This window comes from Lytechinus variegatus, chromosome 1 (genome assembly GCF_018143015.1).
Source record: "Lytechinus variegatus isolate NC3 chromosome 1, Lvar_3.0, whole genome shotgun sequence".
Lineage (NCBI taxonomy): Eukaryota > Metazoa > Echinodermata > Echinoidea > Temnopleuroida > Toxopneustidae > Lytechinus > Lytechinus variegatus.
Window position 1 is genome coordinate 24,607,471 of NC_054740.1, and position 12,614 is coordinate 24,620,084.

Here is a 12,614-nt window from a genome sequence, read left to right on the forward strand (position 1 = left end):
TTCTAATAGGAATGCAGAACAATGGAACATTCATTTACTACTTTGGCAATAGAAAGCAAGTCACAGCATCTAGCATTGATTGATATTGGATGTTTTACAACTGTCCAAGAAATATCATCATTAATCATTTAAGCATCTAAGCACTTATTATCTTATAGACTTATAGATGTCACTGTTTTCAAATATTGACTGCTAGAAGACCAAATAAAGAAGAGAACAGTACTGGTAATTTAATTTTTTTTTAATGTGACTACTTTCTTCGCCAAAGTGAGGCAGTCATACTTAAGAGTGTTTTAACTTACAAGTGACATCACATTTCCTGCCTTCTTGTCTGGCTCTCCAAAACCTTCAACCATTTATACTTGGGTAACTTTGTATCTCGCATCCGTCTGAAAAGTTTGGGTGAAGCCTCCACCTGAAGGAAAAAAGAGTATTGAACTAATTAAAATATTTGCCACAATCTTGTATTTCTTCTCACATGTATATGTACATGTCTAAAAACAGGAAATAAAACATCTTTTGATTACCAGAACTCATATAGAAGGGGGTAAACAAAGGGTTCAAGCTTTTATTATGTTAATCAAAAATAAAAATAGTAAATGACATATGCTCTGGCTGAGAAACTTAGAGAAATTATTCCTCGTAATGTAGCTTGTATGTACATACACATGAGCAAGTAGTGAAAAATGGATTGAGGGGTGTGAGTAGGGGCTACGCAAACAGAAGGGGGGGGGCTGGGGTCGCATGTTAACTGTAGAGTTTTTAAAGTGAGCGACCATGCAAAAAATCATGACCAAATGGTAATTTTTATGTTTTTCAGCTCCCGCACTGTTTTCCAAAACCATGTACAAAAATGACCATCTGGATGATTTTTTGCATGGTCATGGTCTTTCATGTCTATGTAATGTCTACATTACAAACTGACTTTAAAATCTGGTACAGTGTGATTTCATTATCATTGATGTGGGTTTTAATGATTTAACATTCTGCAACCTAAACAATATCCTTCATTTTTTTGTCATCATTATAGCATTTTACTAGTCTACATGTTACCTGTGGTTGCATTTCAATCTCAGTGTTTCTTCACCCACTGCCAAATCTTCTGCCACATGTTCATCAGATTGGCCCCTGGCACATTCCTTGCTGTAGTAGACCAGTCAGAGCCAAGCTCTCTAGTTCCAGTCTGAAATTAGAACATTAATATTACATTGATATAACAAAGAAATATGTAGATTGACACAGTGATCATTGAAAAATATTGCACTTTCTATGAATATTGTTGACATTTTATAAAGGGGAATGATTCAAATATACCAATCATTTTTCTTTCTTGCTGTATTATCCTGAAATTTCTAGAATCGACCAACAATCGGTCAACAATTAATTCTTGTTAATTCACATAATTTCCACTTGATTATAAGCAAGACAGTCATTAACATATTAATCATACAAATAATAAAACATTTTTGTCATTAATATATTTTTGAATTAAAATAAAAGTTTTTTCTAACCCAATAGCACATGGATACCTTGCTGGTTTAATTTACTGGACTTTGTTCAATAGTACTTTATTATGAGATTCAAAGGCAAAAAAATACTTGGGCTTGATGAGATCCATTGCATATTCCCCTTTATTTTTGTTTTAATGAATGGACCTTTAAGTACCTTTACGTGCTATTTAAGGTTAGGTTTGACTAGATCTAGACTCTAACTTTATGTGGTACGATAAAAATGAAAAATAAAATTGAAAAATTGAAGAGCCCCGACTGGGGGATTTCGCATTGTAAGTCCCATAATGGTGGCTGCACGATAGCTAGACAGCTGGCAGCTGTCTGTTTCGAGGAGTTTTTAAAATTTTTTTTTATTTCTCATACACAGACGGCTTGCTATTGTGCAGCCACCATTAGGGGACTTACAATGCAAAATCCCCCCGTCGGGGCTCTTCAATTTTGTCTTTAATGAATAACAATTTTGAAAATTAACGCGACCAAAATGCAAATTTATATTCCCTCTTGGCAATAATTCCCCAAAACGGAGAAAATTGAAGTTAAAAGGAACAAAATAGTGACATACCTCGGCTGTTGCGCAAATTCACTTCCCCTTTTTATCCGATCTTAAGTACGTAAACATATGGCCATTGAGTCCCCTGTACAGATCGCGCTAGAACTTCGGTCTCTGTATTCGGTGAGTGAAGCCAACGGAGTTCAGCTGAACAACCAGCAAAACAGGGACCGAAGCTTTTGGTCTACTGCCACGGGTGCACCATTTAAAACTTATAATATCTAGATTTTGATTGGGTGTGAACGCACCTCTGCCACATATTAAACTCCCCCCTGAATCCTCGCCTGCTGTCGAGTGCCTCCATTTCGTTTGACTTGTGTTCGCTAAGCCTATATGCTAAATAAGTTGAGAATGTCCAATTTATCACTCACACTATCAATATGTGATTTAGCTCCTGTCCAATTCCAATGACTGTATAAACGTGATAAACACAGAATTGGGATGGCCACATTGGATTTGTGTACATCTATTGCACACGCTGGTAATCGAGGATATCCCCGACCACACCGAGCAACAAAATTAATACAAAACCAAAGGAAAAGAAAAATTATGATTTTTAATATAGAATGTCAGGCCAAATCGTGGTTTTGGGAACCACTCGTAGATTTGTGTACGAGCACTTGTGTACAAAGTGAATGGAGGTGGAAATAGGGTAGTGCGTGCGCGTGTGACTGAATAAAGCGCTGCTGTATGACTATGAAGTGAACGGTGGTTCCCTATATCACGATAATGCCGAATGTCATAAAGGTAAAACAATATAAAGATTTCTCTTAGCAAAATTACAGCCCTGTGTGGATCATAAAAACGTGTATGGACAGGGTCGCGATGGGTCGTTGTGTGGACCTCAGTCAGATACTTAGTTCTGCAGACACAGAAACACGGGTATGGGACTAGACTGGATTATGTACTGTCAAGTTTGTCGATCGTATCGACAGGGTTCCTGCCAGAAGATTATCTTTTCTTGTAATTCAATTGATAATTACGCACCACAAATTATTCATCACCTTACATATAATATGAACGACATTTTGAATGGTTTTACTTACGGTAAAATCCTCATTCACCTCTCCGGTGACCTTCACTTCTGCTAATTTCTTCGTTTCATTTCGAATCATCGCGGCGAAACATCAAACAAACTTTACATTTTTATCAAAACTTTGGGAGTGGGCGTGGCCTAATTAGTCAGCGAACCTCGTTCAAGACGATTTGTAAAATAAAAATGTACTGAACGCGAAGGTTCGGGAAAAGCCCCCCGGTTGGCGCGTTTCCGTTTTACACCCTGGCGAAGGCATTTTCCGGAAAAGTAGCCAAAAAGCGACTAGTGAAGAGTCTACACACGTCGCTGGTTGCATGCAGCGTGCACGTGCGACACAGGCGAGTCCACCACCGCATGCAATTTGCACAGTTACTGATCAGAGCACAGAGTTCCTCGGCACTTCATGTACAGAGAGAGCGGCAGTCAGGAGTGAAATCCGAACATGCTTTTGCAGTCGCGTTGTTTATGATAGTTTTTTTTCTAAATATAAATTATTAACTAAATTAATAGAATGACAGACAAAATCAAAATAAACAGATACTTATAATGGAAAGACAAATTGAAGTTTGATGGATTGATACACTTAGAAGCTGCCGAAAGATAGATATAGAAGACTGATAAATAGATAGAGACAATTACAGATAGATAGAAATAGATAGAGGGAGAGAGAGGTGGATAGATAGATAGAAAGAGGGAGAGATGGATGGACAGATAGATAAATAGAGAGAGGGGAGAGACGGAGAGGTCGATATATAGAGGGAGAGGGGAGATAGATAGATACATAGAGAGAGAGAGATGCTGTAGATAGAAATATGGACGGACGAAGAGAAAGAGAGAAAAAAGACAGACAGAATGATGCTAGAGAAGGAGAGAGATAGAGAATTTGAGAGACAGATAGATAGATGTTAGATAGATAGAAAGATAAAGAATGAGAGCTAGAGACAGAGAAGGTAGACAAATCAACAGATAGATAGATACATAGATATATAGATAGAGAGAAATAGAGAAAGACAGACAGATGGATAGATAGAGATAGATAGATGAGAGATAGATAGATGTTAAATAGAGGGAGAGAGACAAAGAATATTGACAAATTAACAGATAGATAAGTTAAAAAAATAGATAAATAGAGAGAATAAGAGAAAGATGGATAGATAGATAGAGAGAGAGAGAGAGATATTAAATAGATAATTAAAGAATGAGAGAGACAGAGAAGATTATTAACAAATTAACAGATAGATAGATACTCTAGTTAAAAAATAGTGAGAAATAGAGAAAGACAGACAGATGGATAGATAGATGGATAGAGAGATAGATAGAGAATTTGAGGGATAGATAAATGTCAGATAGATCAAGAATGAGAGAGACGAGCGACAAATTAACAGATAGATACTGTAGTTACATAGGTAGGTAGAGAGAGAGAAATTGAGAAAGACAGACAGATGGATGGGTAGATAGAGAGAGATAGAGAATTTGAGATGGATAGATGTTAGATAAAGAATGAGAGAGACAGAGAAGATTATTAGATAGATAGATACTGCAGTTACATAGATAGATAGAATTTGAGAGATAGATATATAGACAGATAGAGAGAAAGACAGACAAGCATCAGCAAATCGGCAAGGCAAATGATCAAGGCAAACATTCGTAAGTTGAACCTGGAAGTATAAGCTCAGCTGCATTTCCAAGTACGGTATGTTGTGCGGATAACTTCGGTGCGGACTTTGGATCGCGCGCCCAGCTGATAATGTAAACAAACGTAGACGTAGACTCTTCACTAGTCGCTTTTTGGCTACTTTTTCGGAAAATGCCTTCGCCAGGGTGTAAAATGGAAACGCGCCCCCCGGTTGTGCCATTTGGGGGCGTTGTCGACACTGACGCGCCCTAACGCTCCCAACGCACCCTTTCGGCCAAACTGGGGGGGCTTTGGACGAATCTTCGCGTTCGCGTTGACGCACTCTAACGCGACAGCACCCACCCTTTCGACATAAGCCCTTATAGAATATGTCCCGGTCCTGTGTAAAAACTCAAAGTAATAATAATAAAATACATCAGCACTTTTTTAACTGTGATCCATCATAATTCACAATTTTCCCACAAAGTGTTTGCAATACACAGCTTAAATTTACCCTTTGTTAGATCGGAATATCATATATTTTTAGCTCGCGCTTTGCGCTCGCTTTATTCATATTCATAATAAGAAAGGTACTTGGAACACCCAAATTCTAGGTCGAAATCTAAAACACACGTTTATTCAGACATGTCAGATACGCAGATTGTTCTCTATTTAAATCATTATCCAGTTTCAGATCAAAATATAAAAAAGGTGTCTGCTCGCGCTCTGCGCTCGGATTATTAATGTATGAAAATTGATAATAACTTATCCTTTTTATGATTTACAAAACATGATTAGAGTGTCCAGAATTTTTCCGCTCCTTCGCGCTCGCATCAATAATGTTTAGCTTATATACATAGAGTCCTTCCAAGATTACAAAAAGTGCTTAGAATTTCCATTATTCAGGTAAAAAAGGTAAAAAATGTTCAGCTCGCGCTTCGCGCTCGCAATATTTGAATGATAAAAAAAGGAACGTCTTCATGGCTAAAAGCAAGCAGTCCATAACAGGTATAATTTCGAGCAGTTCAAAACGTATACAAAAATTTTCTGCTCGCGCTCTGCGCTCGCATTATTAATGTAAGGAAGATCCCCACTTACTCATCCTTTTCATGATTTACAAAACTAATTTAAAGGGGAAGTTCACCCTGAAGAAAACTTTGTTGTAAAAATAGCAGAAAAAATAGTAAAAAATATTGGTGAAGGTTTGAGGAAAATCCGTTAAAGGGTTAGAAAGTTATTAGAGTTCAAAATTTTGGATTTGTGACGTCATAAACGAGCAGCTACTCCATGTGTTATGTAATATAAAATGTATGAATTTCAAATTTTGTATGGTTCCTGATGACTTAATTTTGTTTTCTTTTCATGATCGGGTGTGAAATGATTTGTCTATTGATATACAAAAGTTAGAGTGAAAACCATTTTCAATTTTCTGATAAAATGACATTTCATTGATTTTTTACCATTCGCTATGTAGGAATGCTGCTCGCATATGACGTCACAAATCAAATAATTGAATTTCTAATAACTTTTTAATTATTTGATGAATTTTTCTCAAACATTCGGCAATATTTTTTATTATTTTTTCTGCTATTTTTACAATAAACTTTTTGTCTGGGTGAACTTCCCCTTTAAGAGTGTCTTGTTCAGTAGGTCTAAATATCGACATTTTTTGCTCACGCTTTGTGCTCGCATGTTTGATTATATACAAAAAGTGCTAAGAATTTCAATTCCTTAGGTAAAATAGTCAAAAACTTTCGGCTCGCACTTCGCGCTCGCATTATTTGATTTTTAAAAATATGTAACGTCTTCATGGCTAATTGCAAGCAAGTATTTAACAGTACCTTTTCCATCACTTCATTTCTGCTCGCTCTTTACGTTCGTATAAACTTGCATACACATCTTTTTTTTCAGGAAAACAAACATTTCCGAGAATGTTCAAAATTTTATGAAAAAGTACATAAGATTTCTAAAAAATTTAGCTCGCGCTTCGCGCTCGCATTATATAAATAAGGGTTATGGTATTACATATTTATGTTTCATAAGAATAAAGCTAAAAAAATGACCATTAGGACTACCCCTTCAAAGAAACAAAAAATCGCGGCAAAAATCATATTCGAGCGGCCGATCGGGGAAAATATGGCTGAAAAAATCCCCCCCCCCTATTGGCGAAGGCTGGATCCGCCCCTGGGCCTGTGGACCCGGGGATGTGGGGATATGGATCCCCCCCCCTTCCCACTTTTCAATAAACGTGTACAAAAATTTTAAAAATGAAAACCCGAGGCCTAATGCATGTAGGGGAGAGCGGGGCGAGTCCGCCCCCTTTGTTCGCGCTCTTCTAGAATCGTCACATAGAGATATATACTAATAACGCAATTAGTATACATCTCTATGGCGTAATTTCTTTAGGCAACTCATATACCGAGGAAGGTCGGGCTATATAGGATGTATGAAGATATTTTCGGCGAAGACAATATACGGTTTTGGCAAAAATGGGCCTTACAGAAAATTTTCGCTGCAGGGCGAACCTGCCCCATCCTGGGCCAGGGCGAACCTGCCTCACCCTGGGCCAGGTTCGCCCTTAGGGAAAAACAGTGATATATGAAATAAACTGATGTGTTCAAAGACATCAAACTTTTTTTTTCAAATTGGAACAACAACGACTTCTAGTTCGATAATCTATGAGAAGTTATCATGATTTAGCATATAATTATCATACTAATTCCATGTCATGTTTATAAGGATATATTTGTAGCCTTACCTGGGTCTATTATGTAGAAATAAGTGGGGCGGTCCTCAGTGGTGTAACAACGGGGGCATTGGGAGCACGTGCCCCCCCCCCCTATCGGCTACCCCCCCAAAAAAAAAAAAAAAAAACGGAGAAAAAGGAGAATAAGAGGGAGAAAGGAAGAGAAATGCAGTCTGGTGGTGGGAAGAGAAATTATTGTAAATTATGATAATTATGTTATATTATGTTATGTTGACATATAATTTTTTTCATAACTTTATGAAACATAATTGGCTCAGACTGGGCCTATGTGTTTATCATTCCTAGTGCTTGCATTGTCTGTTTACAGTGTATCCAGGGGACCGTTTCATCAACATTTTTGTCTGACAAGTTGTCAGATCTGACATCTTTCCTTGATTATGATTGGCCGAGAGGCACTGTTCCTATGGTAACTGTCGGATAAATTGGTACTTGTCGGATAAAACGTCCGACAAATCCTTTCATGAAACGCTCCCCTGATGTACTGAAACATCCTGTTTTCAAGTCAATATACACCAAATATATTTAATCGCACTTCGAGTTGTTATTGTTTTATTCTTTTACATGACTACTTAAAGTGATTGCAACATTTTAAGGTCTGCATAAAACACAGTTCCTGTTTGTGCTTACGTTCGCATTAGTGGATTTGTGAAATTATGTCTGCTCGTCATGAATTCCTAAAATCAGTCCCTAAAATGTCTCTTTTTCTGATCTAAATATAAAAAAATCAGCTCGCGCTTTGCGCGAGCTGATTTTAGGTCTGAATATCACAAATTTTCAGCTCGCGCTTAGCGCTCGCATCATTGATCAGACAATCTTTAACATGACTCTATTTAAGGTCATAATCCTTTATCTGATACTGCATATGAAAATTATATCTCTGAAAACATTAATAAGAAATTTGATGAAATGCTGTTTGATTTTGATCCCAATGATATTCACGCTATAAATGAGTCTAAATACTATACTCAATATCAATTTATCCGTATGCATAAAAGTATTATAAAAAACGATAGGCCTATGCATTTCTTGAATTTGAATATCCGAAGTTTAAGTAAAAACTTTGAATATTTAACCTTACTGCTGGACAACATTGATGCCAGTAATTTCATTATCGGCCTTACGGAAACATGGTTGCATGACAAGCCTCACTCATTATACATCATAATCTCGTACTTGGTAATCGTGTCAATAAGAGGGGAGGGGGTGTTGCAATGTACGTTCCTGATCATTTTAACTTTAATGAACTTAGTGACCTCAATATCATGAATGAAACTATGGAAACAGTCTTCATTGAAATAGTTCTTGAAAACAAGAAGAACATTATTGTTGGAACCATTTATCGCCCACCATCTTCTAGTCACCCCGAATTTCTACTTGAAATCCAGCACTTACTTGTTCATCCTCTCCTTCAAAATAAATATTGTATCTTAATGGGTGATTATAATGTTGACATGGTAAAATGTAAAGACAATCAATTCGCTCGTGACTTTTTGGACACATTGCTTTCATACTCATTTATTTCTGCAATATCAAAACCTCCACGGTTATCGTCACACTCTTGTTCTCTTATTGATAATATATTTGTAAATATTGATCACGTTAAGGTAGAATCAGGAATTATACTCTCTGATATTTCGGACCACTGTCCAGTTTACTGCGAAATTGATAGTTTTTTAGGTACTACAAAACTGCCTCCTCCTTTAAAAATGATAAGGAAATTTACGGTTCCTAAAATTGATAATTTAAAAGAGAAACTCACAACTTCAAGTTGGTCAGAGGTGTTGGATAATAATAATATTATTAACGAATCAACATTTGCATACTTATCCTACCCGACAGTCGTCATTCTTTCACTTGCATAGGTTGAGAACAGTACTTAGGAAAAGGACGATAGTATATACTGGTCCAGTTTTATTGGAATTCCTTGGATATGACACTTAAGCAACTACAAAATTATAATATTTTCAAACATCACTTGAAAGCAAAGCTTGTTCTTCCATATAATGAAACAAACTGAAATTGCTCTTTATTGGCATGCTCTATTGTATTTTAGTCCACAGAGCTTATCAAGAACTTTCTTAAATTCTGTTGGATGGCAGCTGCTTACTTTATTTCTTTTGTTCTTTTATTTTTTCGTTTCTTTCTTTTGTCACGTTTCTGTGTTGTGTTGTTTTTGTCGGTGTAATTTGATTTATAAAATGTCACGTGTATTATCATTTATATCAAAAGTAATGTATAAAAAAGGGAACCTTATCTACAAGCATTCTGCTTCTAAGGTTTCCTCCACTTTTCCGTTTTATGTACTCAAACATGTATTAAAGGTATTGTTTAACTTTGTGAGCAGCCGATTTAAAAAATTCTAAAACCAAGATGAAACATGTGTACAAGTGCATGTATTAGAACTAATAAACCCTGAAAACAACCATTATTGAGAATGAAAAGCTAAAACTACAAGGCAAACCCCGATTTTGTAAATAGGCGTCTTATAGACACCTAAATAGTACACATAAGTGTATGGGATAAAATTAAGATGGTGTTTCCGGTCACTTTATATTTCAATTTTTGAAGCACTAAATAATTAGTTTCGAACACAATTTTTTCTGGGCTTCATTTTTGTAACATATCACAGACACAGGTGACAAGTGTGACCTTCTAGCTCATATTTTTTTAAAGTCAAACCAATGTTAACCAATCACTTTAATATGTATTGATTAAGAATGCTTGCTATTTATACTTATATAGTCTACGTGTGTAATGGTTGCTCAGCTTAGTTATGTAAATTATCAAAGTTTTGTAACATAACGGATTTGTGGAAATAAAACCTAAATGAAATGAAAGGTCAGTATACCAGTATAAGTGATTTAAAAATGTTGCTGATGCCCCCCTCCCCCCCCCCATGCCGCGACCCACGGTATGCCGCTGGCCCTGCTCCATCGCTAGAGAAGCGAGTTAGCCCGGTGTTAGCCATCTTCTTTTCTCTTGTTTTTCGTTAAATGTACAACATATTTTGAAGTATTTTCAGTAAGCAAATATCACACCTTTCTAACAAAATAAATATTACAACAGCATTCAAGAGTGTCTATAAAAAATATTTTCTACATAATGGCTTCGAAATGGACGAGTCGACGTAATTTTTCTGGAATTCCCAAGCAGAAAAAAAAAATATTTTCTACATAATGGCTTCGAAATGGACGAGTCGACGTAATTTTTCTGGAATTCCCAATAAGCAGATGACCACCCGTTAAGGTATATGGCTACCTTTGGGCAGGTGAAGATTACAAAATAAAAAAAAAACCTCCATCCAGTCACAGCAAAGTGGAAAATCACGTGGTTGGCGGACTTGACCCGGGGCAGATTAGCCCCGCTCACACTTACACTGATCTATATAATTTATACACGTATCTGAATGGCATGATTATCTTAAAATCAGTGATTGCATAAAAGAAAAACTCTGGCATTTTTTGTTTTAATTTTGTTATTTTTATTTATTGAGTTTTTCTATCTGTTAAGTGTCAATGACGTAAATTTGTCAAAGTACTGTTTTATTTGCCATAGTGTTTTTTAATTTTAAAATTTATTTATGCAACAGGCCCCGGTTTTTTTTTACAAGTAACAGGTCACCCCCTCCCCACCGTTCCGCAGCCCCTGTACTGATCATGACCGGTTCGTCGCAACTTTCTTTTCTTTTGCACAATATCTCATGCATCTCAATAGGTCATTGCATTTATTTATTTTTTATTATTTTTTTTTGCAGGTGTTTCTGCATTTATTGAAAATTCAATATATCAAACACAGTAATCATAATGAATATAAAGATATACGAAAATAAATGAAATAATTACAAATTGTGACGATTACATAATAGAATAATTTACATAGATATACATGTACATGTAAGTAATAATAATCATATAAAATAAAAATTTATTTATTTAGGCCTTTATAACGACCCCTTCTTTTCCTATTTATATTTATTCCTCAATTGTTTTAAAGGAGCAACATATAGCTAAACGACTTTGTACCTCTCTTTTGCATTCTCTTCTTAGAACGATTTCATATTTTAAATGCATATCTGCCCTAACGCTATATATATTTGTGAACTTTACTTGTGCTATTTCCCCATGAAGCCAGGCTAAACTCGATTATCCCATAAAGTGTAGTGTTCAATTCAATTTTTTTTGCATTACTTCGTATCTTTAGCTCATTCTCTCGAGAAAATATTTTTTTAATTTCCGTTAAAAAATGTATTTTATTGGATAAAGATAGCTACAGACAAATATTGAAATGCTCAGCTCCGTTAATTGTCCCATGTTTTTGTGAATACATCAAAAAGAGAAGGAAAAAATGCAGGCCGATTATCTTGTTTGTATCCGACAACTGAATATTTTTTTCATGTAAAGCGCACAGCTAATCCTGTACAATACCTTTCAATTGTCCATTTATTGGAATAGTGGTAGACTCATTTTCGGTGATCTACCAAAACTAAAACATTTATAATATAACCATGTCTAAAGTCAGTCATTATCAGGGGCCGCGGAAGCGGGGGGCTGGGGGGGGCTTCAGCCCCCTTCCCCCCCCCCCCCCACTTTTTTCCAAAACCGTGTACGAAAACGTAAAATTGACCATATGATTGTGATTTTAGCATGGTCAGCCCCCCCCCTTCCACACACACACACACACACACACACGCACTTTTGGCTCAGCCTCTCACTTTGAAAACCGTTCCGCGGCTCCTGGTTATAAAATGCATATCACCATTGTGAGCAAAGTTATGATTGCGCTGTTTATTCTCAAGTGATATACTGATTTTTCAGACTCGGAGACCTATAGATTGCCAGACCACTAGACGTAATATACCCTCACATGACCCCCCGAACTGACCAATCACCGCACTAGAAATCGATGCTCCTCCGAAACACCCATCGTTGCGCATTATAATATGGAGAAGATGAATGGTGAATTGAAGCTGCTCAAGCATGATAGGGGAGAATAATCCCCCGCTTAGATACCGACTGTGACTCTGTCTGTTTCACTGTAAAATGAACTGATATTATTGTACGAATGTCGTTTGTAGTTCTCGACGGAATGTGAATACATGTCATGTGGCATTGATCGCGCTTACACCGAGCAGTCTG

General features: G+C 36.5%; 1 long non-coding RNA gene across 1 annotated transcript; it reads right to left on the reverse strand.

Annotated features, from left to right (window-relative positions):
- Window positions 1-3,195, reverse strand: LOC121409810. The gene is made up of 3 exons (XR_005969243.1): window positions 3,108-3,195; window positions 1,054-1,183; window positions 1-415 (listed from the first exon to the last, which is right to left on the reverse strand). It is a non-coding gene; the product is annotated as an uncharacterized LOC121409810 (long non-coding RNA).
- Window positions 3,196-12,614: the final 9,419 nt, after the last annotated feature.